This window comes from Callospermophilus lateralis, chromosome 8, assembly GCF_048772815.1.
Source record: "Callospermophilus lateralis isolate mCalLat2 chromosome 8, mCalLat2.hap1, whole genome shotgun sequence".
NCBI classification, from domain to species: domain Eukaryota; kingdom Metazoa; phylum Chordata; class Mammalia; order Rodentia; family Sciuridae; genus Callospermophilus; species Callospermophilus lateralis.
This window is the reverse complement of record NC_135312.1, coordinates 103,525,160-103,552,457: the sequence shown is the minus strand read 5'-3', so window position 1 is coordinate 103,552,457 and position 27,298 is coordinate 103,525,160. Positions and strand designations below refer to the sequence as shown.

The 27,298-nt window shown below is 39.4% G+C and overlaps 1 protein-coding gene across 1 annotated transcript in view; it reads right to left on the bottom strand.

Moving 5' to 3' along the window:
• LOC143406499 (broad substrate specificity ATP-binding cassette transporter ABCG2-like) overlaps nucleotides 1-23,282 on the bottom strand; it is a 125,148-nt gene extending 101,866 nt beyond the window's left edge. The window contains exon 1 of the mRNA XM_076865259.2: nucleotides 22,972-23,282. The gene's annotated coding sequence lies outside the window, so the exon portion shown is untranslated. The remainder of the gene's footprint in view (nucleotides 1-22,971) is intronic.
• Between the last annotated feature and the right edge of the window lie 4,016 nt (nucleotides 23,283-27,298).

Sequence of the window (27,298 nt, the reverse complement as noted above, 5' to 3'; positions counted from 1 at the left end):
CCTTCTTCCTCCAGGGATGCTGGGAGCCATCAGCCAAGTAGGTATGACAATTTTCTTGCCAGTGTACCCCCATGTTTCTTTAGTGGAAGGACTCATGGAAATAGGACATTTTGCAGCGACATTGCATGTAAGGTGACCTTGCTCAAGGACCAGGGCGGATCCGAGTTTAGGGTGTTCCTGGTTTAGCATAATAGGAGATTAGGGCGTTCCCGTTTAGAATAGGGTGTATCCTGCTGCCTGAGTTCCTCTTGAGTTTTTAGGGGTCAGACAGTATATTTTGGGAGACAGAAGCCCAGTGGAGTGTAGATTTGGGCAGAGAATGTGGATTTCCCCAGAACGTGTTTGTAGAAGGCCGGTGTGAGATCGGGAATAAAGAATTGCTGTTTGAATCTACAAAGCTGTGAGTGGCTCGTGATTTGTGCCCAGCCAGACTGCTGTCCTTTAATAAAACTTCTACTTTCCACTCTACTCGTGCTTCTCTGGTGTTACACTTCAGCATTGGGGGAAGCAAGGTAAACAGTGGTGACACTAGTAGCTGGCCTGGTGGTGGAGGCAGGGTGGTGCTGCACAGTTATGTGCCAGTTTTCCCTTTGCTTGCGCTTTTCCCTCATTTTACAAGGGCACAGCCCAGAGAGATTTACAACTGTGCTTTCTGCATCTCAATGGCTCGTGGGCATTTCCTTTCAGACTCAATGTATTTGCCTCTTTATTCCAAATCCCTAACTCAATCACATTGCTGTACCTTAGATCGCCCAAACTTACTTTTGGGTAATTGAAACTTTGTACCCCATTTCATCCTCTCCCCCCCACCCCAGTCCCTGGTATCCACCATTCTACTGTCTACTTTGTGAATTTAACTGTGTAGTTTCCACCCATCAGTGAGATCCCGCAGTATTTGTTTTTGGCGTCTGGCTTATTTCACTTAGAATAATGTCCTCCAGGTTCATCCATGTAACAAACGGCAGGATTGCCTTCCTTTTTTAATGCTGAATAATATTCCACTATCTATATATACCGTATTTCTTTATCAATTCTTCTGTTAATGTGCACTTAGTTTATTTCCATATCTTATGAATAAGGTCCCCATAGACACGGAAGTACATATATCTCTTAAAGATTCTGATTTCGGGACTAGGGTTGTGGTTCAGCGGTAAAGCACTCAACCTAGCACGTGCGAGGCCCTGGGTTCAATCCTCAGCACCACGTAAAAACAAATAAATAAAGGTATTTTTAAAAAAAAGATTCTGATTTCAGCCATGTGATGGCACATGCCTGGAATCCCAGTGTGTCCAGAGGCTGAGGCAGAAGGATTGTGAGTTCAAAGCCAGCCTCAACAACTTAGTGAAACCCTAAGTAAATTTATGAGACCCTGTCTCCAAATAAAATATAAAAGAGGATTGGGGGTGTGACTTTCTTGTTAAGCAACCCTGAGTTCAATCCTCAGTACTAAAAAAAAAAAAAAGATTCCAATTATATTTATTTTGTGGATATAGCAGATGTGGAATCATTGTATCATCAGATAGTTCTATTTTTACTTTTTGAGGAACCTCCATACTATTTTCCATAAAGGTTATGCCAATCCAGTTATATTTCTACAGTATCACACTCTAAGACGCCCACACGTCACTCTTGAAACCAGATCATCATTGCTTGTAGGTCTGTCTTCTTAGAGTTCAACCTTGTCTAGGAAGTTGTGCTGATGCCCAAATACTATGTCATCTTCTGTCACGTGAGCACATCAAATGCATCAAGTAAATCTGAATTCCAGTTTCAACTCAGTGCCTACCTCAAGACATAATCGTTCATACATAAAAATTATTTTGGTACCCTATATTACATAATCATATCACACTTAATATAACTATATTTAACTCGTCGATTCAACGAGTGTATTTTAGAATTTGCAGTATACAAAGCATTACAGTGATATATCTGCAGATTGGGGCAGCTCTTGTTCTCAGAGAATTTATAAAGCCAAAAAGAGGAGAGAGAAATGTCCACAAAGTTACTAAGCAGAATATCTGCCTCTTGAGTGATACACACAAAGTTACTATTCATAGGAAGAGAAAAGGAAGTCTGTTGAGATAGAATTCTATTTAATGCTCACAATGACTGAGAAAGTAAACACTACTCTTCCCATTTTACAGGTGGGGAAGCTGACGATCACAGATGTTTAGTATACTTTCCTAGGAAAAAGAGCTAGGAAGCAGCAGAACTGAAAGCCATGTTCCTCCTGCTCTCCTCCCCTTAGGCAGAGATGATGGGTGAAGGCTTCACAGGGTCAGCCATATGAATGTGTGGAGCACGCGATCCTTTTCCATTGAGTATTCTCTGACTCTCTCTTCTCTACCTGGTTTTCATTGGTTCACTATCCTACTTACTTACACCTTGCATAGTTTGGAAGTTTTCATGCTTCCTGGGGCAGACACAAGCAAGATATTGACCTGTGTCTTCACAAAAATAGTCTACTGTATTTAATTGATTCTAAAATGCACCCCCCACCCCCAATTTTAACATCATTAAAATCAGGATAAGCTTTCCAATCAATGGCACCCTAGGATTACTTGGCCAGGTAGCCAGAGGGCAATCATGACATAGTTGTTGTCATCCCCTATTCAGGCCTGAACGTCAAAAGGATCAGCTTGAAAACTTGGAGAATGGGCCACACAGGCTTGAGGGAAAATGGCTGAAGCTAGAGTGGACCACTTTTCACCTCTAGAAATCAAATAGCTTGGATGGTGGAAGGAGACCCTCATCATTATACAAAATACATGTATGAAGATGTGAATTTGTTGTCAACATACCTTACATACAAACAGAGATATGATAAATTGTGGTATAAAGGTGTATTAAGAATTGTAATGCAAATAAATAAATAAGAGAGCTCATGTATAATGGCATAATTTGACGTGAACATACTTTATATACAGAGTTATGAAAAAATTGTGCTGTGAATGGATAATTATGATTGTAATGCATTCCACTATTGTCCCAATTTTAGATTAAAAAAACAAAACAAACCAATAATCCTTTGCTGGACTCTGGTGCCCTCTTGTGGTTAAAGCATTAAAAGTCTTTATGGAAACAATCTTTGATGCTCTCTCTACTTTATGACATTTCACTTGCTGATATTTCTTCTTCTGAGAAGAGGGACCACCATAAAATGTGCACATCCCAAAGTGGATAATCTACTAACTTCACAACGATCTCAGCTTTGAATTTCATGTTATCATGTCATGAAACTTTATCACCAATCACCTCTCATGGTTGCTGCTGCCTCCGGACAAGAAGACCTCCCTTTTATCAGTAATTTTAGCTCCTGGTATACTTTTACTATTTCTGCCTTAAATCTTGGTGATTTAGTGTACACCCAGATGCTCTTCCCAGCCCTCTGGTCTTTGATTTCCTTGGACATCTTTCTGCCATCTATCTCCTTCTCTCCCTGAGCTATGCACTCCCAGATCCTGCCAGAGACTGTCATTGCCAACACCAGTTTACGCATCTCACTCTTTGCACACCATATTCCAACTTCTCACCTGGATCCCGCTGTAACCCAACTCCAGCAAACCTTTGACCCCCACAAGGACCCATAGTCCATTAATTACGCCAAAGTTTCACTACACCCTACCCACTGTTTTCTTTGGCTTCCGTGCCTGCTAAATTCCACAATCATGCTTTATAATCATCCTCTTACTAATACCATCAGCACCTTTTGCTCTCCTTTAATTTGTCACTACCTTGGCAAAAAACACAAACTAGTTAGATTTGTGTCTCCCCCATTCTTTGCCTACACCCTTGGAGCTAAATGTGGGTGAATAAATACAGAGAAATAATAATTCATCTGATTTTAAAAGTTCATAATCAAGAATTTCAATACCATAACCTTCCAGGGTGCCTAGCAACCCATATCGTAATCCTGCAGCCCACTCACTCTTCTACTTTCCTATTTTGACACTGCCACATTTTCTTCTCTCTCACGCATAGTTGTTCTCAGATTATTTCTTGCTTTACTGAGAAAACTGAAGCAACCAAAGGGAACTTCCAAATCCCTGTCTTCACATAGACCACCTAGCAGCATACTCCACCTTCTCCCCAATTACTCTAACCTAGAGTAGCTGTCCATGTTCCTGTCTAAAACCTAATCAATCTCTTTTCTTATTATTAAATCTCAATTTTTTTCTTTACTCATTGATGGCAGTTTATCCTCTCTCCTGTATTATCATATATATATAGATATATATAGATATATATGATAATATATATATGATATATGATATATATGATATATACATATATTATCATATATATATATGATAATACAGGAGAGAGGAGATATATATATATATATATATATATATATATATATATATATATATATTCCTAAAATCATTTGCCACAGCATATACATGCCATTCTTTATTTCATTTTCAACATTTCTCTTTTATTTCTATCCTAAATCCCTTTCCAACTACTGCTCTGTTGTTGTGCTCTCTTTTACAACAAAATTCCTCGAAACCATTCTCTGCTCCACGGGTCCAGTTTCTCCCTCCTTCTCAAACCTACTCCAATGGGAATGATGAGACATAATAATACAAGAGGCTGCTTGAAGCCTCTTGGATTTAGAGAATTCATTAGGCAGCAGTAGATAAATAGACCCCAAGAGAGTCTCTCAGGCCTTCTCCAGGAGGGAGAAGTCCTCCTGGCCCTAAGAGAATTGCGTGGCTTTGCCAGCTCCCATTAGCAGAGGACTGGGAGGAGCTACGTGTGCAGATTCTGAGGTGTTTTAGACATAACACCAACAATGCAGACAAAGGACTACAAAGTTCAGGGAATGGGATAGGGTCTGTTATGTTCCACCTAACCAGCCATCTACTAACTTGATCCTCTGGGCAGGTCTTTTCATCAGGATATTGGGAAGTGCATTTGAAAAACCAGCCTCTATCTCAGAGCAAAGCCTGTCCAAGGAAGGGACATGCCTTTGTCCTTGGAAAAACCCACAGAGCACTCCTGGGCACATTCCCACCCTATTGAGTTGTTTATCTACAAATAACAGGAGAGATCTGCTGTGCCAGGTGTCCCTGACTCAGTCAGGCTAGGTGGGGATCCATAGCAGCCCCCTAGCAGCCACCAATCAGCATGAGACAGGGAAATACCTGGGATGTCAGATGACCCTCCCAGTAGTTTATGGTGGTTGATAACATGTTGGGAAACCATGTAGTTCAGCATGAACACCCCTCTTGGCTTAAACCAATCAGTTCAAATGAATACCCCTTTTGTACTGACCAATCACCCCTACCCAACTTGTTCCCACCAGTGAATGTGCTAATCATGTTTTAGAGTTGTTATTTGATTTTCCCGCGGTGTGTGATGATTTGCTATGATGTATGTGAAGTCCCTGCCCTCTCCAAAGAATGTATAAAACTGCTGCAAACCCTGGGCTCGGGGCCTCTCAGCGTCACCAGTTGCTGTATGTGTGTGTGGAGGACCGAGCTAGCTCGCAATAAACACCTCTTTGCTGCTTGCATCGATCTTGGGTCTCTGGTGGTCTTTGGGGGTCCTGAATTCGAGCATAACACATTAGTGAGCCAGGCAACTGCAGCCCTGAAGAGCTCCCTAGGTCAGAGGGCATCCTGGGTGAAACTGCAGTGGAAATGTGTGCCATTACCTCAGTGAGAATCACAGCATGCTCAGGGACAGTTGGCGGTACTTCTCTGTCGCACACCATGTGGTACAACTACCTCCATAAGCCAGAGTCAAGAGGTATTCTGGTTGTGAGGGGAAAGGGGGGGGAAGGGAGAGAACTCAACAACAACAGATGAGGTAGAGAGGGAAGATGGGAGGGGAGGGGAGGGGGGATAGTAGGGGATAGGAAAGGCAGCAGAATACAACAGTCACTAATATGGCATTATGTAAACATTGTGAATGTGTAACTGATGTGATTCTGCAATTTGTATTTGGGGTAAGAATGGAAATGCATAACTCACTTGAATCACATGTATGAAAGATGAAAAAAATAAAAATAAAAAAAATGAAAAATAAAAGAGGTATTCTGTCTGCTTTGACCTGCTGTGTTCTGTGGCAAGAGCTAATTGATTATGGCTTCCCTGGGACTGATAATGTCATGGGTAGAAAAATATCTAGTTCTGCCAGATAGAAACCGAAGTGGTCAAGTGCCTGAGTTCAATCCTGGGTACTCTCCCTGCAAAAAAAAAAAAAAAAAAAAAAAAAAATCTGAAAAACCTTCCCTTTGCCTTACCTTACTAGGTTTTTCTCTATAACCCTTCTCACCCACTAACATCCTATATTATTGATTTGCTTCTTTTTTCTTATCTAGAAATTCATAGAGATGCTTGTCTAGAAGGTGAGCTTCATAAGAGCAAGAATTCCTATTTTATTCCCTCTTGTATGCTCAGTGCCTGAGACAGTGCCTGAGTCACAGCAGAGCTCAATAATTTTTTTTTTTTTCAGTCCAGGGATTGAACTCAGGGCACTACACCATTATGTTACATCCCCAGCCCTACTTTGTATTTTATTTAGAGACACAGTCTCATGGAGTTGCTTTTGCTCACTTGGCTTTTGCTGAGGCTGGCTTTGAATTCGAGATCCTCTTGCCTTAGCCTCTCAAGCCACTGGGATTACAGGCATGCACCACTGCACCTGGATATCAGTAAATATTTGTTGATGGACTTGAATGAACATCTGAAAGTTATTGGAGAAGAGTAAACATTATCTCTAGTCTATTTGCCTATATCATAAGCTGGTGCGCAAACTTCTCTGTTAAAGATCAGATAGTAACTATCCAAGCTGTGATCCAGGCAGTCTCTGTCTTGACCACTCTACTCCAGCATGAAAGCACTGAAGCAGTCCCAGACAGTACTACATGAGCAGGTGAAGCCTGGAGAGGAAAGAAATGGATTGCTGAGGTCCTGGGAACCGGGAGCCTGAAAAGGGATCCAATGTGGAAAGTTGGTGAAGGAAAATATTTTGCAAACATATCTTTGATACATTTTTCTTTATGCCTTCTCCCTTCACTAGTACAGTTCATATTATTAAAGTTGAATTTGCAGTTTGATTTTCCCTTCTGACTATTGTACAGTAAAATTCCCAGGATGTACACTTACTAATATAACCTCCAGGGGGAGCCCTCAGCAAATTGCTTTCATTCATTCCACAATTATTTATTGCACATCTACTGTGTGCCAAGGACTAAGTCTGGGGGATATGAGGGCAATCTGGCTGCGACATTTGTCACCCCAGGGTTGATTTGGCTGATCTAGCTGGCTAGGTGGGTGTCCCCTTCCTCCCTCACAGCTCCAGGTGCCAGCCTGGTCTAAGACTGACTTTCCCCAATAGGGAAGGACCTTTCTTCTCTATCAAAAATATGGAGTCTCTGTGCCCCCTGCTAAACCTCTAAACAAGCTCTTGAGAACTAAGTGTTACAACCAGAAGAATGGGAAGTTAAGCTCCATATATGTATAATATGTCAAAATACATTCATGTATAACCAATAAGAACAAATTAAAACAAATTTAAAAAAAAAAAAAAAGAGCTAAGTGTTAGGATACAGATTTTTTTTTCTTTTATTGTGCTGGGGATCTAACCCAGGGCCTCGCACATGCTGGCCTCACTCAGTGCTCTACCACTGAGCTACGCCATCTTCCCTGCAAGGAGTTTATATTCTAATGGAAAAAGCATGATAAAAATGCATTGATGGGGTTGGGGGAGGGGCAGAGCAGCCGGGCGCCTGCAAGGTTGGCGGACCCCCGACCCACCAGCAGAACAGGCACAGCAATCCACAGAGCGGCAGAGCCACCCCCGAGCCTGCAAGGTAGGCAGACCTGCGACCCACCGGCAGGTCAGGCCCAACAACCTGTGGAGGGGCACAGCTGCCCCACGCGCCTGCTAGGTAGGCAGAACCGTGACCACCAACAGAACAGGCCCAGTGGCCGGCCAGACACATCGCCCCGCCCCGGTTGGGGGAGGGGCAGAGCCGCCGGGCGCCTGCAAGGTAGGCAGACCTGCGACTCACCAGCAGATCAGGCCCAGCAACCCGCGGAGCGACAGAGCCACCCCCGCGCCTGCAAGGTAGGCGCACTTGCCACCCACCGGCAGGTCAGGCCCAGCAACTCTCGGAGGGACACAGCTGCCCCACGCGCGTGCAAGGTAGGCGGAATCGTGACCACTGAAAAAACAGGCCCAGTGGCCCGCCAGACACATCGCCCTGGTTGGGGGAGGGGCAGAGCTGCCACCAGCGCCTGTTAGGTCGACAGACCTGCAACCGACAGAACAGGCCTAGCGTCCAGCGGAGGGGCAGAGCCGATGCTCACACCTGCAAGGTAGGCGGACCTGTGACCACCGAAAGAACAGGCCCACCGAAAGTACAGGCACAGCGGCCTGCCGGCGTGGTAGGCACATTGCCCCAATTGGAGGAGGGGCAGAACCACTGCCAAAACTTGCGAGGGAGACTTTGCAACTATACAAGAGCAATATAAATATATAGGGGGAAAAATCAATAACACAACAGTTTCACCAAGCAGAAAGAAACGCGATCAGTATGAAAAGACAAGGAAAGAAAGGACCACAAGCAATGCAGGTCAATTCAACTTTAGAAGAGGTAATATCTGCAGCAGATGGAATGTCAGATAAAGAATTCAGGATATACATGCTTCAGATGATCTGGAGTCTCAAGAAGACATTAGACAGCAAAATCAGACAATGAAAGACCACTTCGACCACTTCGACAATGAATTACATAAACAAATCCAAGAAGCAAAAGATCAATTATACAGGGAGATAGAGGTTATAAAAAACAAACAAACAGAAATCCTGGAAATGCAGGAAACAATAAACCAACTTAAAAACTCAATTGAGAATACTACCAGCAGAGTAGAACACTTAGAAGATAGAACATCAGACAATGAAGACAAAGTATTTCAACTGGAGAAGAACATAGACAGCTCAGCAAAGCTGTTAAGAAACCATGAGCAGAACATTCAAGAAATATGGGATAACATAAAGAGACCAAACTTAAGAGTCATTGGGATACAGGAAGGTATAGAGGTCCAAACCAAAGGAATGAGCAATCTATTCAACGAAATAATACGAGAAAACTTCCCAGACTTGAAGAATGAGACAGAATCCCAAATCCTAGAAGCCTACAGGACGCCGAATGTGCAAAATCATAAGAGATCCACACCTAGACACATTATAATGAAGATGCCCAACATACAGAATAAGGAGAGAATTTTAAAAGCTACAAGAGAAAGGAAGCAGATTACATTTAGGGGTAAAACAATCAGGATAACAGCTGATCTTTCAACACAGACTCTGAAAGCTAGAAGATCCTGGAATAACATATTTCAAACACTGAAAGAAAAGGGGTTCCAACCAAGAATTGTGTATCCCGCGAAATTAAGCTTCAGGATGGAAGATGAAATTAAAACCTTCCATGATAAACAAAAGTTAAAAGAATTTGCAGCTAGAAAACCATCTCTTCAAAACATCCTCGGCAAAATATTACAGGAAGAGGAAATGGAAAATATCAATGAAAACCAACAGTGGGAGGTAGTACAGTAAAGGGGGGGGGGGAATAATCAAAGAGGAAAACAAACCATGTTTAGCAACATAAATTAACAAATATGGCTGGAAGAACAACCCATATCTCAATAATAACCCTAAATGTTAATGGCTTAAACTCACCAATTAAGAGACACAGGCTAGTAGAATGGATCACTAAACAAGACCCAACAATATGCTGCCTTCAGGAGACGCATTTGATAGGAAAAGACATACATAGACTGAAGGTGAAAGGTTGGGAAAAATCATATGACTCATATGGACTTCGGAAACAAGCAGGAGTGTCCATACTCATATCAAATAAAATAGATTTCAAGCCAAAGTTAATCAAAAGGGATGAAGAGGGACACTACATACTGCTCAAGGGAACCATACACCAACAAGACATAACAATCATAAATATATATGCCCCAAACAATGGTGCAGCTATGTTCATCAAACAAACTCTTCTCAAGTTCAAGAGTCTAATAGACCACCATACAATAATCATGGAGACTTCAACACACCTCTCTCACCACTGGACAGATCTTCCAAACAAAAGTTGAATAAGGAAACTATAGAACTCAATAACATAATTAATAACCTAGACTTAACTGACATATATAGAATATACCACCCAAGATCAAGCAGTTACACTTTTTTCTCAGCAGCACATGGATCCTTCTCAAAAATAGATCATATATTATGTCACAGGGCAACTCTTAGACAATATAAAGGAGTAGAGATAATACCATGCATCGTATCTGATCATAATGGAATGAAATTGAAAATCAATGATAAAAGAAGTAAGGAAAAATCATGCATCACTTGGAGAATGAACAATAGGTTACTGAATGATCAATGGGTTATAGAAGACATCAAGGAGGAAATTAAAAAATTCTTAGAGACAAATGAAAACACAGACACAACATATCGGAATCTATGGGACACATTGAAAGCAGTTCTAAGAGGAAAATTTATTGCTTGGAGTTCATTCCTTAAAAAAAGAAAAAACCAACAAATAAATGATCTAATACTTCAACTCAAAATCCTAGAAAAAGAAGAGCAAAACAACAGCAAAAGAAGTAGAAGACAAGAAATAATTAAAATCAGAGCTGAAATTAATGAAATCGAAACAAAAGAAAATATTGAAAAAATTGACAAAACTAAAAGTTGGTTCTTTGAAAAAATAAATAAAATCAACAGACCCTTAGCCATGCTAATGAAGAGAAGAAGAGAGAGAACTCAAATTACTAGCATACGGGATGAAAAAGGCAATATCACAACAGACACTTCAGAAATACAGAAGATTATCAGAATTTATTTTGAATCCTTATACTCCAATAAAATAGAAGATAGTGAAGGCATCGATAAATTTCTTAAGTCATATGATCTGCCCAGATTGAGTCAGGAGGATATTGACAACCTAAACAGACCAATATCAATTGAGGAAATAGAAGAAACCATCAAAAGACTACCAACTAAGAAAAGCCCAGGACCGGATGGGTATACAGCAGAGTTTTACAAAACCTTTAAAGAGGAACTAATACCAATACTTTTCAAGCTATTTCAGGAAATAGAAAAAGAGGGAGAACTTCCAAATTCATTCTATGAGGCCAACATCACCCTGATTCCTAAACCAGACAAAGACACTTCAAAGAAAGAAAACTACAGACCAATATCTCTAATGAACCTAGATGCAAAAATCCTCAATAAACTTCTGGCGAACCAGATACAAAAACATATCAAAAAAATTGTGCACCATGATCAGGTAGGATTTATCCCTGGGATGCAAGGCTGGTTCAATATACGGAAATCAATAAATGTTATTCACCACATCAATAGGCTTAAAAATAAGAACCATATGATCATCTCGATAGATGCGGAAAAAGCATTCGACAAAGTACAGCATCCCTTTATGCTCAAAACTCTAGAAAAACTAGGGATAACAGGAACATACCTCAATATTGTAAAAGCAATCTATGCTAAGCCTCAGGCTAGCATCATTCTGAATGGAGAAAAACTGAAGGCATTCCCTCTAAAATCTGGAACAAGACAGGGATGCCCTCTCTCACCACTTCTGTTCAACATAGTTCTCGAATCACTGGCCAGAGCAATTAGACAGACAAAAGAAATTAAAGGCATAAAAATAGGAAAAGAAGAACTCAAATTATCACTATTTGCAGATGACATGATTCTATACCTAGCAGACCCAAAAGGGTCTACAAAGAAACTATTAGAGCTAATAAATGAATTCAGCAAAGTGGCAGGATATAAAATCAACACGCATAAATCAAAGGCATTCCTGTATATCAGCGACAAATCCTCTGAAATGGAAATGAGGACAACCACCCCATTCACAATATCCTCAAAAAAAATAAAATACTTGGGAATCAACCTAACAAAAGAAGTGAAAGACTTATACAATGAAAACTGCAGAACCCTAAAGAGAGAAATAGAAGAAGATCTTAGAAGATGGAAAAATATACCCTGTTCATGGATAGGTAGAACTAACATCATCAAAATGGTGATATTACCAAAAGTTCTCTATAGGTTTAATGCAATGCCAATCAAAATCCCAACGGCATTTCTTGTAGAAATAGAGAAAGCAATCATGAAATTCATATGGAAAAATAAAAGACCCAGAATAGCAAAAACAATGCTAAGCAGGAAGTGTGAATCAGGCGGTATAGCTATACCAGACTTCAAACTATACTACAGAGCAATAGTAACAAAAACAGCATGGTACTGGTACCAAAACAGGCGGGTGGACCAATGGTACAGAATAGAGGACACAGAAACCAATCCACAAAACTACAACTATCTTATATTTGATAAAGGGGCTAAAATCATGCAATGGAAGAAGGATAGCATCTTCAACAAATGGTGTTGGGAAAACTGGAAATCCATATGCAACAAAATGAAACTGAATCCCTTTCTCTCGCCATGCACAAAAGTTAACTCAAAGTGGATCAAGGAACTTGATATCAAATCAGAGACATGGCGTCTGATAGAAGAAAAAGTTGGCTATGATCTACATACTGTGGGGTCGGGCTCCAAATTCCTCAATAGGACACCCATAGCACAACAGTTAATAACTAGAATCAACAAATGGGACTTACTCAAACTAAAAAGTTTTTTCTCAGCAAAAGAAACAATAAGAGAGGTAAATAGGGAGCCTACGTCCTGGGAACAAATCTTTACTCCTCACACTTCAGACAGAGCCCTAATATCCAGAATATACAAAGAACTAAAAAAATTAGACAAGGAGATAACGAATAACCCAATCAACAAATGGGCCAAGGACCTGAACAGAAATTTCTCAGAGGAGGACATACAATCAATCAACAAGTATATGAAAAAATGCTCACCATCTCTAGCAGTCAGAGAAATGCAAATCAAAACCACCCTAAGATACCATCTCACTCCAGTAAGATTGGCAGCCATTAGGAAGTCAAACAACAAGTGCTGGCGAGGATGTGGGGAAAAGGGTACTCTTGTACATTGCTGGTGGGACTGCAAATTGGTGCAGCCAATTTGGAAAGCAGTATGGAGATTTCTTGGAAAGCTCGGAATGGAACCACCATTTGATCCAGCTATTCCCCTACTCGGTCTATTCCCTAAAGACCTAAAAAGAGCACACTATAGGGACACTGCTACATCCATGTTCATAGCAGCACAATTCACAATAGCAAGACTGTGGAACCAACCTAGATGCCCTTCAATAGACGAATGGATAAAAAAAATGTGGCATTTATACACAATGGAGTATTACTCTGCATTAAAAAATGACAAAATCATAGAATTTGGAGGGAAATGGATGGCATTAGAGCAGATTATGCTAAGTGAAGCTAGCCAATCCCTTAAAAACAAATGCCAAATGTCTTCTTTGATATAAGGAGAGTAACTAAGAACAGAGTAGGGACGAAGAGCATGAGAAGAAGATTAACATTAAACAAGGATGAGAGGTGGGAGGGAAAGGGAGAGAGAAGGGAAATTGCATGTTAATGGAAGGAGACCCTCAGGGGTATACAAAATTACATACAAGAGGAAGTGAGGGGAAAGGAGGAAAAATATAAGGGGGAGAAATGAATTACAGTAGAGGGGGTAGAGAGAGAAGAGGGGAGGGGAGGGGGGAGGGGGGATAGTAGAGGATAGGAAAGGCAGCAGAATACAACAGACACCAGAATGGCAATATGTAAATCAATGGTTGTGCAACTGATGTGATTCTGCAATCTGTATATGGGGTAAAAATGGGAGCTCATATCCCACTTGAATCAAAGTGTGAAATATGATATATCAAGAACTATGTAATGTTTTGAACAACCTACAATAAAAATTAATTAAAAAAATGCATTGATGGGTAAATAATAGAATTATAGAGTAATATGAGGGCTTCCCTGAGGAGACACTATTTAAGCAGGAAACTGATGAATGAGTAGGAGCCAGTTGATGGTAATGCTCAAGGATAGTTATTTCTGTTGTGGCAAAAGACTGGTAGCATAAAATTGATCATTCTGGCCATCATTAAATGTACTGTTTTATGGTACTTTTTTTTTTTTTTTTTTTAAAGTACATTCACTTTGGTGAGCAACCATCACCACCATCCATCTTCCGAATTGCTTTCATTTTTCCAAACTGAAACTTCAGGCCCATTAAACAATTTCCTCCCTCGGTCCAGTGGCAACCATTCTGGTTTCTGTCTCAATGAAAGTGATTATTCCAGGTACCAGATACAAATGGAACCATACAGTACTTATCCATTTTGTGATTAGCTTATTAACATCATATCTTCAAGGTTCATCCATATTATAACATGTCAGAATTTCCTTTCTTTTAAAGGCTAAATATTATTCCATTTTATGTGTAGACCACATTTTGCTTACCCATCTGTCTGTTGACAGATACTGGCTTGCTTCCACTTTGGGTTGTTGTAAACAATACTGCTGCTATGAAGATGGGTATACAACTATCCATCCAAGTTCTGTTTTCCTTTATTTTTTTTCTTCATTCTTTTAAAGTATATACTCAAAAGTGGAGTTGCTGGATCATATGGTAATTCTGTGTTTAAATTTTTTTTTTTAAGATGGACACAACACAATGCCTTTATTTTTTAAAAAAATATTTATATTTTAGTTTTAGGTGAACACAATATCTTTATTTTATTTTTATGTGGTGTTGAGGATTGAACCCAGTGCCAGGCGAGCGTGCTACCGCTTGAGCCACATCCCTAGCCCAATGCTTTTATTTTTATGTGGTGCTGAGGATCCAACCCGTCCCGCCCATGCTAGGCGAGCACTTTACCGCTGAGCCACAATCCCAGCCCCATCTGTTTAAATTTTTTGAGGATCTGCCATGGTGTTTTCCCATGGCAGCTGCACCATTTTACATTTCCACCAGCAATGCACAAATGTTCCAATTTCTCCACATCCTAACCAACACATGTTATTTTCTATTAGTGTATTTTTTTTTTCTTCTCTTAAAATAAGGGTCGTTTTAATGGGTATGAACTGGTATCTCATTGTGGTTTTGATTTGCATTTCCCTGATGCCTAGTGAGGTTGAACTATTTTTTGACAACTTATTGCCATTTGTTTATCTTATTTGTCTATTCAAGTCCTTTGCCCATTTTAAGTGGATTTTTTAAATTATTGAACTGTAATTATTTATATATTCTGGATATTAGCCACTTACCAAATATTTGATTTGCAAATAGTTTTTCCCAGACTGTGGATTATCTTTTAACTCTCTCTCTCTTTTTTTTTAAGATGGACACAATAAAATGATGGTGGAATGTGATGATCATTATTACCCAAAGTACATGTATGAGACACAAATTGGTGTGAATATACTTTGTATACAATCAGAGATATGAAAAATTGTGCTCTATATGTGTAATAAGAATTGTAATGTATTCCACTGTCATATATAAATTTTTAAAAAGATGGACAAAATATCTTTCTTTATTTTATTTATTTTTATGTGGTGCTGAGGATCGAACCTAGTGCCTCACACATGCAAGGCAAGTTCTCTTCGCTGAGCTATAATCTCAGTACCTTTTTAAACTCTCTTGAAAGTATTTTCAAAGGCTTGAAAGTAAGTTTTGATGCACAAAAGGTTTTAATTTTGGTTAGGTGCAATTTACCTAGGTTTCAGTTTGTTTTGCTTTGGTTTTGTTTTTGTTCCCTGTGCTTTGGTGTCATAGCCAAGAACTCATTGCTAAATTCAAAGTCATGAATCCTTTCCTTTCTGTTTTACTTTAATAGTTTTACACTAATATAAGATCATTGTAATTTGGTGGGTTAGTCTCTATGTCCCCTATTCTGTACCATTGGTCTACCAGACTGTTTTGGTGCCAATACCATCCTGTTTTTGTTACTATTGCTCTGTAGTATAGTTTAAGTCTGGTATAGTGACGCCACCTGTTCACTCTTCCTGCTAAGGATTGCTTTAGCTATTCTGGGTCTCTTATTTTTCCAGATGAATGAATTTTTCCATGATTGTTTTTTCTATTTCTATGAGGAATGCCATTGGGATTTTGATTGCAATTTCATTAAATCTGTATAGTGCTTTTGGTAGTATGGTCATTTTGATAACATTAATTCTGCCTATTCAAGAGCAAGGTAGATCTTTCCACATTCTAAGGTCTTAATTACAATTATCTTGTATTAGACAAAGGTGCCAAAAACATATATTGGATAAAAGATAGCCTCTTCAACAAATAGTGCTGGGAAAGCTGGAAATCCATATGCAACAAAATGAAATTAAACCCCTATCTCTCATCATGCACAAAACCCAACTCAAGATGAATCAAGGACCTAGGAATAAAACCAGAGACCCTGTGTCTAATAGAAGAAAAAATAGGCCCTAATCTCCATCATGTGGGATTAGGCCCCAACTTCCTTAATAAGACTCCTGTGGCACAAGAATTAAAATCAAGAATCAATAAATGGGATTGATTCAAACTAAAAAGTTTCTTCTCAGCAAAAGAAACAATCTGTGAGGTGAATAGAGAGCCTACATATTGGGAGCAAATCTTTACCCCTCACACATCAGATAGAGCACTAATCTCTAGGGTGTATAAAGAACTCAAAAAGCTAAGCACCAAAAAAACAAATAATCCAATCAATAAATGGGCCAAGGAACTGAACAGACACTTCTCAGAAGATGAAATACAATCAACCAACAAATATATGAAAAAATGTTCATCATCACTAGCAATTACAGAAAAGCAAATAAAAACCACTCTAAGATTTCATCTCACTCCAGGTGGAATGGCAGCTATTATGCATACAAATAACAATAAATGTTGGCGAAGATGTGGGGATAATGGTACACTCATACATTGCTGGTGGGACTGCAAGTTGGTGCGGCCAATATGGAAAGCAGTATGGAGATTTCTTGGAAAATTGGGAATGGAACCACCATCTGACCAAGCTATCCCTCTCTTCGGTCTATACCAAATGGACTTAACAACAGGATACTACGGGGACACAGCTACATCGATGTTTATAGCAGCACAATTCACAATAGCTAAACTGTGGAACCAACCTAGATACCCTTCAATAGATGAATAGATTTTAAAAATGTGGCATATATACACAATGGAATATTATTCAGCAATAAAAGAGAATAAAATCATGGCATTTGCAGGTAAATGGATGGAGTTAGATTAGATAATGCTAAGTGAAGTTAGCCAATCCCAAAAAAACAAATGCCGAATGTTTTCTCTGATATAAGGAGCCTGATTCATAGTGGGGTAGGGAGGGGGAGCATGGGAGGAAGACATGAACTCTAGATAGGGCAGAGGGGAAGGGAGGTGGTATGGGGATGGTGGAATGGAATGGACATTATTATCCAAAGTACATGTATGAAGACACAAATTTGTGTGAATATACTTTGTATACAACCAGAGATATGAAAAATTGTGCTCTATATGTGTAATAAGAATTGTAATGCATTCCACTGTCATATATAAATTAAAAAGTTAATAAAAAAAAGAATTTTACAGTTAGTTCATATACTTGGGCCTTGGACAATTTCAGTATGTGGTATAAGATAAGAATAAACTTTATTCTTCTGCATGCGGTATCCAGTTTTTCTAGCACCATTTATTGAAAATACCATCCTTTCCCCCAATAAATGTTCTTCACACCTTTATTGAAAATATTTTGAATACACATGTGAAAATTTATTTTAGGGCTCTATTCCACTGGCCTGGGTGTCTGTCTGTATGTCCATACCACACTGTCTTCCTTACTATCACTGTTGAAGGTAGGGTTTTAAATCAGATGTCATAGCAGTTTCAAAGGATGGCACACGTTTTCTGTAAAGGATCAAATGTAATTACATTGAGATTCACAGGTGCAGGGTCTGTCCCTGTGACTCTGGCCTGCTACTGCAGCACCAGCGCACTGTAGACAGTGCGTGAACAAACGGGCTTTGCTCTGCTCTAATAAAACTAATCATACAAACACCTGGCAGGACAGGTTTGGCCCCCAGACAGTACATTGCCAAGCTCTGGATTAGAAGTCACAGTTTGGCATCTTCAAAGGCTTGAAAGAAGGCTAGTGCAACAAGAACAAGGAAGAGAGTGGAAGGTGACAAGGCTGGAGAGAGGCAGGGGCCCGATCACACAGACCGTGATGGACCACAGGAGGACTGGATTCATTCTGCTTCACCTGTCACTCACCAAATATCTATCAAGGGCCTACAAGGAGCCAGGAGCAATGGTGCATGACTATAATCCCAGTGGCTCAGGAGGATAAAGCATGAGAATCACAAGTTCAAGACCAGTCTCAGCAACTTGGCAAGGTCCTAAGCAACTTAGTGAGACACTGTCTCAAAATAAAATAAAAAAGGACTGGGATGTAGTTCAGTGATTAAGTGCCCCTGGGTTCAATCCCTCGTACGAAAAAAAATGAGTAAATAAATAAAGCCATTTCCTATTTCTTTTTTTAATATTTATTTTTTAGTTGTAGTTGAACACAATATCTTTATTTTATTATTTATTTTTATGTGGTGCTGAGGGATCGAACCCTGGCCGCGCACATGCTAGGCGAGTGCTCAACCGCTGAGCCACAACCTCAGCCCAAGCCAGTTCCTATTTCTAAAAAAAAAAAAAAAAAAACCTAAAAGGAGCTGCGGGCTGGGACTACATAGCAAGTAGGCTCAGTCTTAGGTCTCATAAGTCTTCAATGTGGAAAATACACTAAGAAGTTTTGAGATGAGAATGTAGCTCAGTGGTAGCTCTAGATCACTTTCTAAGTATATATATTTATATTCTGTGGTTCCATCCCCAGAAGTGAAAAGAATAAAATTTTAAATACAGTATCATATTCCTTTTTTGAGTCATGGCATATTCTCCTTCCATCACCTGAACCCTGAGATTCCTGCTCAATCCTTTGCCTTACCGCCTCACTTCAGGTCTTTATTATTTCTTTCTAGGATTATTTCAACAGCCCAGTTTTCTGTCACCAGCTTCACCTTCTTCCAAACTAGCCTCCACATTGCAGCAAGAGACATTTCTAGAATGCACTCTGATTGAACGGCCCAACTTACTGTATCTATGACTATTTCATCACTGTCAGTGTCAAGTTTAAGCTTCTAGGATGATATGTAAGACTTTGCGCGATCAGACCCTAGCCAACTTCTCGGCATCATTTTCTGACCCTCCCATTCATGAGAAGTGAGACCTGACAGACCAGGACACCTACTAACACAAACAAGAACAAGATTAAACGTGAGTTAATACCTCCATACCTCCACCAAAGAATATTTGACACCTGTGTGATTTCTTGTTGGTATTTCTAAAGTACAATTATGACTTGAGAAAAACTTAGTCATAACATCAACAAACTCACATAGAGATGCTTTGTGACCAGAACTGTTAAATCACTTAATCCTCACAAATACTTTATGAAGTAGGTAATATGCGCTGTTCTCAACTTACAAATGACAAAACTGAGGCATAGAAGGGTTCACTTCCCCAGGATCTCACATGTGATGGTATCAATATTGAAACCCAGGAATTCTGCCTCTATCATCTGTGTATTAAACATACTAAGCCCCCACACTAATCCATAAATGTGGTCCCATATGATATTGAGTGGAGTTGTGCCTGTCATCCAGAAGCATGGCCTCTGGATTGTAGCATCAAGATCATCCAGGGGGCTTATGAGAAATGTAAATTCTCAGACCTCAGGCCTGACCTACTGAATCAGAATTTTTAAGACCTGAATTTTAGCCAGGTTCCCAGGTGAGTTTTAAGCATGATGAAGTTTGAGAAGCACTGCTCCAAAACTAAAAGCTAAATATAAATAATTTTAACAAAAGAAGTAGAATTAGGATTCTTTTTAATGTATAGGTCTTAAACCACAATGTAAATAAAACAGACCTTAGTCCAGAACAATATAGGTCATCACAGATCTTGAAAAGACGCTAAAGAAAGAAAAATACAGTTAACATGTAAAGTTAGAGCAAATAGGCCTATGTTTAAATCCCAGCACACCCACTGACCAGCTGTGTACCTTTTGGCAAATTCGTTAAGAGGAGCCTCCATTTCTTTATTCAAATGTTAAAATAACACCTCCTTGACCCACACTCCAGGATGGTTGTGAAAACTCAAGTGGGAGGTGGTGACCGTTTTCTATGGCAGGTGGGATAGTGTGGTGATCAAGTTTCATTTTCTGCTTCAACTCTTTTCAAAAGAACAAATACCTTGTTACAGTTTGGATTTGGAATGCCCTCCCAAAGCTCTGGTGTTGAAAGTTTGGTCCTTAGCTGGTGACCCTGCTGGGTAGCGATAGAAACTTTAGGAGGTGGGGCCTACATGGAAGAAGTAGGTCACTAGGGGCTGGGACCCTGGCTTCTACTTCTCTGTCTGCTTCCTGGCCCACACATGCTGGGGCCATGATGTTCTGCCTCACCACCAGGCCAGAATCAACCGAGCTGAGTGACCATACACTGACACCTCTGAACCTGTGAGACAAATTTTTCTTCCTCTAAGTTGATTTTTCTCAGGTTACAGTGGTGGAAAGCAGACTACCATGATTTCTGACTCAGGAGAACTTTCTTTTTATGTAGTGTGGGTTGAGGAGGGAGCTGGAATAAAGAGATGGGCTGGAAAGGAAGTGGCCTGACCTGGGAGATTGCGGCCAGAGTGGGCAGATGGCCGTAGAAACCTGAGTGTAAGTCTCAAATCACCTGTACCTTTACAATGTCTCAAAAAGTTTAAACCTAGGGTCACTGAGGCTTTTAGGTACCTGCTTAACACCTATCAGCCATGGGCTGTTGAATGAATCACTTACAGCCATCTTGAGTTCTGCTTGGTCGATACTTGTGTTATCAGGTTCTTTAGACTTTTATTATTATTGTTATTTTGGTGCTGGGGATGGCACCCAGAGCCTTGCATATACTAAGCACATATTCTACCACTGGGCTGCATCCCAGCCCCTCGGTTTTTAGTAACTCCTGTAGTTATACCCCATGAAAGAGGGGAATGTTACTAGAAGCTTAGTTCAAAAGCTGCGACTCCTATCTTTTTGAAATGGTTCAATACAGTCATATTAGGCCTCACCAGACCTGTTCACCCTTTTGACCTTTGATTCCAGAACAGAGTGACAAATGGCTTCAGCAAGTTCATGGGAGAAACAAACTTACCTACCATCCCCAGTACATTTCTCCAAGTAAGGAAGACACAAGCTCCTGCTAGAATGGAATGTCAAAGATTCTATTTCAGGCTAAGTTTTCTTTCATTCATTTTATGCGGCTCCGTCTCCTGTGGACTCCCAACCACTATTCTCCTTTCTTTTCCCTTTTTGATACCATTTCTATATTCTTCCTCAACTAGAGACAGAACAGGTACACATCCTACCTACCCATTTTTCCTCTCTTGCCTTGTGTCTGAGTTAAAGGCAACTTTCAGATAAGTACATATATTGTTCAGGACAGGGAGTTACTCAGATTAAAAAACAAAAACAAAAAACAGTGTTCTTGGGCCTCAGACAAAACAGATTCATTTTACCTTTACTCAAATTGATTTTTATAAATGTAATGGATTCATATGCCTTACAATTCCAAATAATAGGGGGAAGAAACTAGTTATTTTTCCAGCATGCATTATTTTTTTTCCACATTTTTAATTGGTGCATTATATGTGTACATATTGATGAGACTTGTTGTTACACAATCCAACAATATAATTTGGCCAAAATCACTCCCCCAACATTTCTCCCTTCCCACCTGGCCTCCCGCTTTTGGTCCCTTCCTCTACTGATCTCCCTTTAATTCTTAGATCCACCCCTACCTTTGTCTTCCTTTTACCTTTCTAGCTTCCACATGTGAGAGAATACATAGGAGCCTTAATCGTCTGAGTTTGACTTATATCACTTAACATGATGGTCCTTAGTTCTACCCATTTTCTTGCAAATGTCATAATTTCATTTTTCTTTACAGTATTTTTTTTTTTTTTTTTGTACCAGGAATTGGACCCAGGGCCACTCAACCAGTGAGCCACATCCTCAGCCCTTTTTCTTTTTGTATTTTATTTTGAAATAGGGTCTGAGTTGCTTAGGGCCAGGCTAAATCGCTGAGGCTGGCTTTGAACTCATGATCCTTCTGCTTCAGCCTCCTGAGCCACCCTGCACATGCGTTATTTTTAATAGAAACCAAAATGTACAAAGTGATCAGCAGCCACACCAGATGAAGCATGATACGGACAGGTAATCCTAAAATTACAAAGAGATTTCTGACTCTGCCTAAAGTAGTCCATATAATCTAAGGAAAAGATCCACATCATCTCTCATTTAAAGTGACCTGGCTTACTACATCTAGGAAATGAAACTTCAAAACTTCGAGACAGTCCATCCAGGCAGGTACAACCAAGGCAGGAATGTTTTCTGATTTTTTCTCAAGTGCTCGACATACATCATGTTTTCAGCCACATTCCTGCCTTCCACCCACACCTTTCAACACCTTCTAGAAATCAAAACATCAACATAGGCCACGGAATGGAGGTCATCTGAAAGGTTGTGGGAATCTCAGGCCCACTCCAGGCTGGATTTTTTGGTGTTTTTGTTTTTGTTTGTTTATAGTGCTGGGGATCAGATGGAGACGCTTGCACATGTTAAACAAGAAATCTACCGATGAGCTGCAACCCCAACCTTGTTTTGTTGTTGTTGTTTGTTTGTTTAATAAATCTCCAGGTGATTCATACATATGTTAAAGTATAAGAAGTACTCATTTAAGTAACACATTTGTTAAGGCAGAAATCAAAAAAGAATTAAGATTTTCTACTTAGCATGAAGACAAACAAACTAAAATAGCGCTGAGCACTTGTATAGCACATGCAAGACCCTGAGTTTGATCCCCAGCAATGAAATACAATAAAATAAAATAACAAATATGGAAAACTCACCCCAGTTGAGATGTCGGAGGGAAAGCAGTCCAAACCTCAGCACAGGGACAACGGTGATTGAGAGACTTAATTAACTAGGATCCAAACCTGCTACTCAGACAAATGTCCATTCAGGAGTGTCCCTTCCTGCTAGTTCTCAGGGCAAGAGGAAGAATCTGAGATGAAACTTCTCAGCTCCAGCGTGGACCATGCAGCTGCTCCCAGAGTGATGAGGCTTTCCAAACAAGCCAGCCTTCAGGAAACATCTAGAAAAAACAAAGAGCTTTTGCATCTCCCTGAGTCTCTTTTTCTCCACCATTAGCTGGTTGTAATTCACATTTCTTTCTCCACCACTGGGATTCAAACTGACGACAGCAGGACGCCTCCAATCAGCTTGGGATCCTCTCCTGGTCTTCCTGCCAAGAGGATGGGAAAAGGAGGAAATCCTTGTCAGAGAGATATTTTTATATCTTGCTCTTTGTGGAATGAATCCTGACGACAGCATCTCCAGCACTAACGGCAACTTTATTTTGGAAATGGAAGGATCAAAAACAATCCTAGCAACGGTTTTGTTCTGTAAGCTTCCAATTTTTTGCTATCTGTAAAGTAAGTGGGGGGTTCTCCTTCCCTAGGCCCTGTCTTCTAGAAGGAAAAAAAAAAATACAAGCAGGAAGATGACACTGATTCGAAAAGGGAAGCAAATGAAACCAAAGCACAAACAGGGTTAGGTTTCACTGCAAAGGCCCACCAGAGACCAAACAGGAAAGAGAAGCTGCACTGAGAACATGCTGTCCTTCTAATGCTGTCCTTTCCATATCAGAAATACAACAGGACAGTAAGACTGTGATAAGAGAAGAATTCTAACCTATCCTAATTAAATTATAGGCCAGATAAGAAGGTAAGAAATAGGAAAGAGGAATTTTTTTTTATATTTAGAGAAAAAACAGGCTATATTTTATAACAGTATTACAGAAAGCAAAATATCATTTTATACAACTTAAAGCTGCTATAATTCTAACCTGGCATCATAATTATACACGGAATCAAAAGCAAAGGAAAAAATGTTTAATATGGTTAATAAATCCTTATTAAGTCTCTAGCATCCGCTTTGGAGGGTATAGAATTCTTGTAACCAGTGAAAATTAGCACAGCATCCTCAAACCTGTGCAAATCACCAAGTTATCTATAAGAAATATACATGCTCACTAATAAAAATTTTGTTAGTTTGGTTTTACATGTACACAGGATGCACAGGAGCTTTAATAGAAAGCAAGTGATCTACCTAAGCTTTCAAATAATGGAGAGCATTAAAATTTGGAAATGTTGCCGTGTGTGGTAATGTATGTCTGTAATCCCAGCTACTTAGGACACTGTGGAGAGCAGGCTGTGCCCAGCTCTGAGTTATTCCATGATGTACAGAAGAGTAGTTTTCAGACTGTGCCTAACCTGAGTTACTTCATTTTATAAAGCAGTAGTTTGCCATGAGTTACTCCATTTTGAGTATAAATGCTGAGATAGAATGATTCTACACCTTGTTAGTACAAGTAAACAAGCATATGCCTAGCACAACCAAAAGGCACAAATTGATAAAAAAAAAAAAAAAAATTAAATCAGCGCTGGGGCTGTGGCTCAGTGGTAGAGCACTTGCCTAGCATGTGTGAGGCACTGGGTTCGATCCTCAGCACCACATATAAATAAATAAAATAAAGGTATTTTGTCTGTCTACAACTAAAAATATTTTTAAAAATTAATCATGCTAATAAAAATGGCCACCTGTGAACTTACCAAGTTAATCAGAAGCACTTGGATGCATGGCTATATCAAATAATAATGATGATGATTATAATAATAATAATAATAAGAAGAAGAAGAAGAAGAAGAAGAAGAAAAGCCAGCCCATGAGATTATTGAACACACAAGAACAACGAATGAGGCAACCTCCCCATACGAGGCCCATAAAACAAGAAGCACCCCAAGACTGGACAGAGCAACATACTGCCCCCATCACCTGGTCATTCTTCACCAGCCTTGCCCAAGAAAACTATCACAGCACCAAACCTCCAAAACACTCCTAGGGCTTCTGCATAGCATGATTTCGACTGCTGGTATTGATCAGGGACAGCCTGTTTGTTCCAAGCTGATACTCTGATACTGCTGTCTGGATTCTGGCCTAGAAAAAGTTTCTGTGTTTTGATACCTCTAGACCCTGAACAAGTTCTTTGACCAGTTGGCTTGTTCCTAATCTCATCTGACCATCTACAGTGACTGCATTCACCTGCTCTCTGCCTTTGCTCTCAGTTCATCCTTCAAATTCCTGTGGAAACATGAACTCACCCTTTCTTCATCTTTCTGACCGTGTGTGTGTGTGTGTGTGTGTGTGTGTGTGTGTATGTACATATACATATATATATACATATATATATATATAATATATATCTGTTTGTGTAAAGTATGATATGTGACTTGAATGTAACAAATATTAGTAGTTAAGATTGAAGAATCTGTGATTGCCCTGCTTATTACTATAAGTTTACTCACAAGTATTTGAGTATTTGGTGAACTGCAATCACTGAACATTGTGTAGCATGTGAATTTATAGTTATTCAATAAATTTGGACATTGTAGAAAGACACAAATATGTTTGGTCTGTGTTAATGGCATAGGTCATTCACCACAGAGGCTGAGGCAGGAGGATTGCCAAGTTTGAGGCCAGACTCTGACGAGATCCTATCTCAATATAAAACAAAAAGAACTAGGGATGTAGCATACTGGTAGAGCTCCCCTGGGTCAAATCCCCAGTACCAAAGAAAGAAAAAGAAAACAGTGAAATAAGAGAAGTTTATTTTGATTCACAGCTAAATCAATAAAGTTTGACTTCAAACTAAATCAATAAAGAAAAAGAGAACAGCTCCACATTCTCTCCCTGTAAGTTGAAGATTAGCCATCAAGGCCACATCAATTCTGCTTTTAGAACCAACCAACCTAAATGCAGAAAAACTTTTCTTTATATACCAAACCCCTATCTCTATCTCAACTTTCTATCCCAAGACTTTGTTTGCTTTTTTTTTTTTTTTTTTCGTACTAGGGATTGAACCCAGCTCTACCACTGAGCTACATCCTAGTCCTATTTATTCATTTATTTAATTTTTAAAAAAATTTTTTGAGACAGGGTCTCCCTAAGTTACTGAGGCAGCCTCAAACTTATCATCCACCTGTATAAGTCTCCCAAGTTGCTAGGATTACAGTCTGGCGCCATAATGCCTGGCTGTCCTGCCTCTCCTATCTGTAGTCAATATAAGTTCAATGCAATTTGTTTTCTTTTTTTTTTTTTTTTTTTAAACATTATATTTACTAAGATTCTGGCAACAGCTTTATGTAACAAGATACAGCATACCAGGCCTGCCATTCAACTTGTTTATGTAAGTCTCAGCTTCAATATGAAGCTGTTAAAAAAAAAAAAAAAAAAAATCAAAACCTTGCTTTTTACATGCTAAATATCTTGGCAAGTATGCCACTAAACATAGTAATGAACTTAAGACAGCAAGAGTAAGGAGTTAACAAAAGCTAAACATTGCAGCCTAAACAAAATTCATACAAAAAATAAAGTAACTATTGCTGGTTACATAAAATTTTCCTGACCAGTTAAAACTTAACTGTATAAAACATGCATTTTAGAATCTTCAGCTATCAAGTCCAAAAAGTACCAGTGTCTATTTGAAACGTTTTATCTCCAAAGCCAAACTATAGTCAAACTTAATTCAAATGACGTAACACATTCTAAAACTAAAAAACATTCAGTTATTATTATCATGGAGATAAATACCAGAGCTTCAGGGACTTTCTCATGCTGTAAAGGGTTGTTTTTCTGGTTCACTCAAGGCAGCATATGATAAAGTCCAAGGATGTCATTAAGCTCAGTAAAGGGTAAAGACTGTTGGTACCCAGCTCTGACCTCCCCAGGAAGCATGGCTACTGTGTCCATAAAAGTAGGATGTGTGAAGATCAAAGGCACGCTATTCTGCTAGCTAAAGAGATAGCAAATCACCCCCTTCCACTTTAAAATCTCCTTCCCCAGGTAAATAAAAGCATACAAGGGGGAAAAAATTAAAATACACTTATCTACACAGTAAGGATTTTGAAATATTAATGTGATCCCTACTTTAAAAATTTTAACTAGAGTCATCTGGTCAATTCTGATTATACCTTAATGATGCATTCAGATTCAATTTGTGTTGATTTATCACTAGGTACTTCTAATTTAAAATATTAGCTTTATTCCCAAATATCTTAACCACTAGTATGACTGCAGTGTATTATCTTCCAGTTATCAAGCACTGGAAGAAAAAAA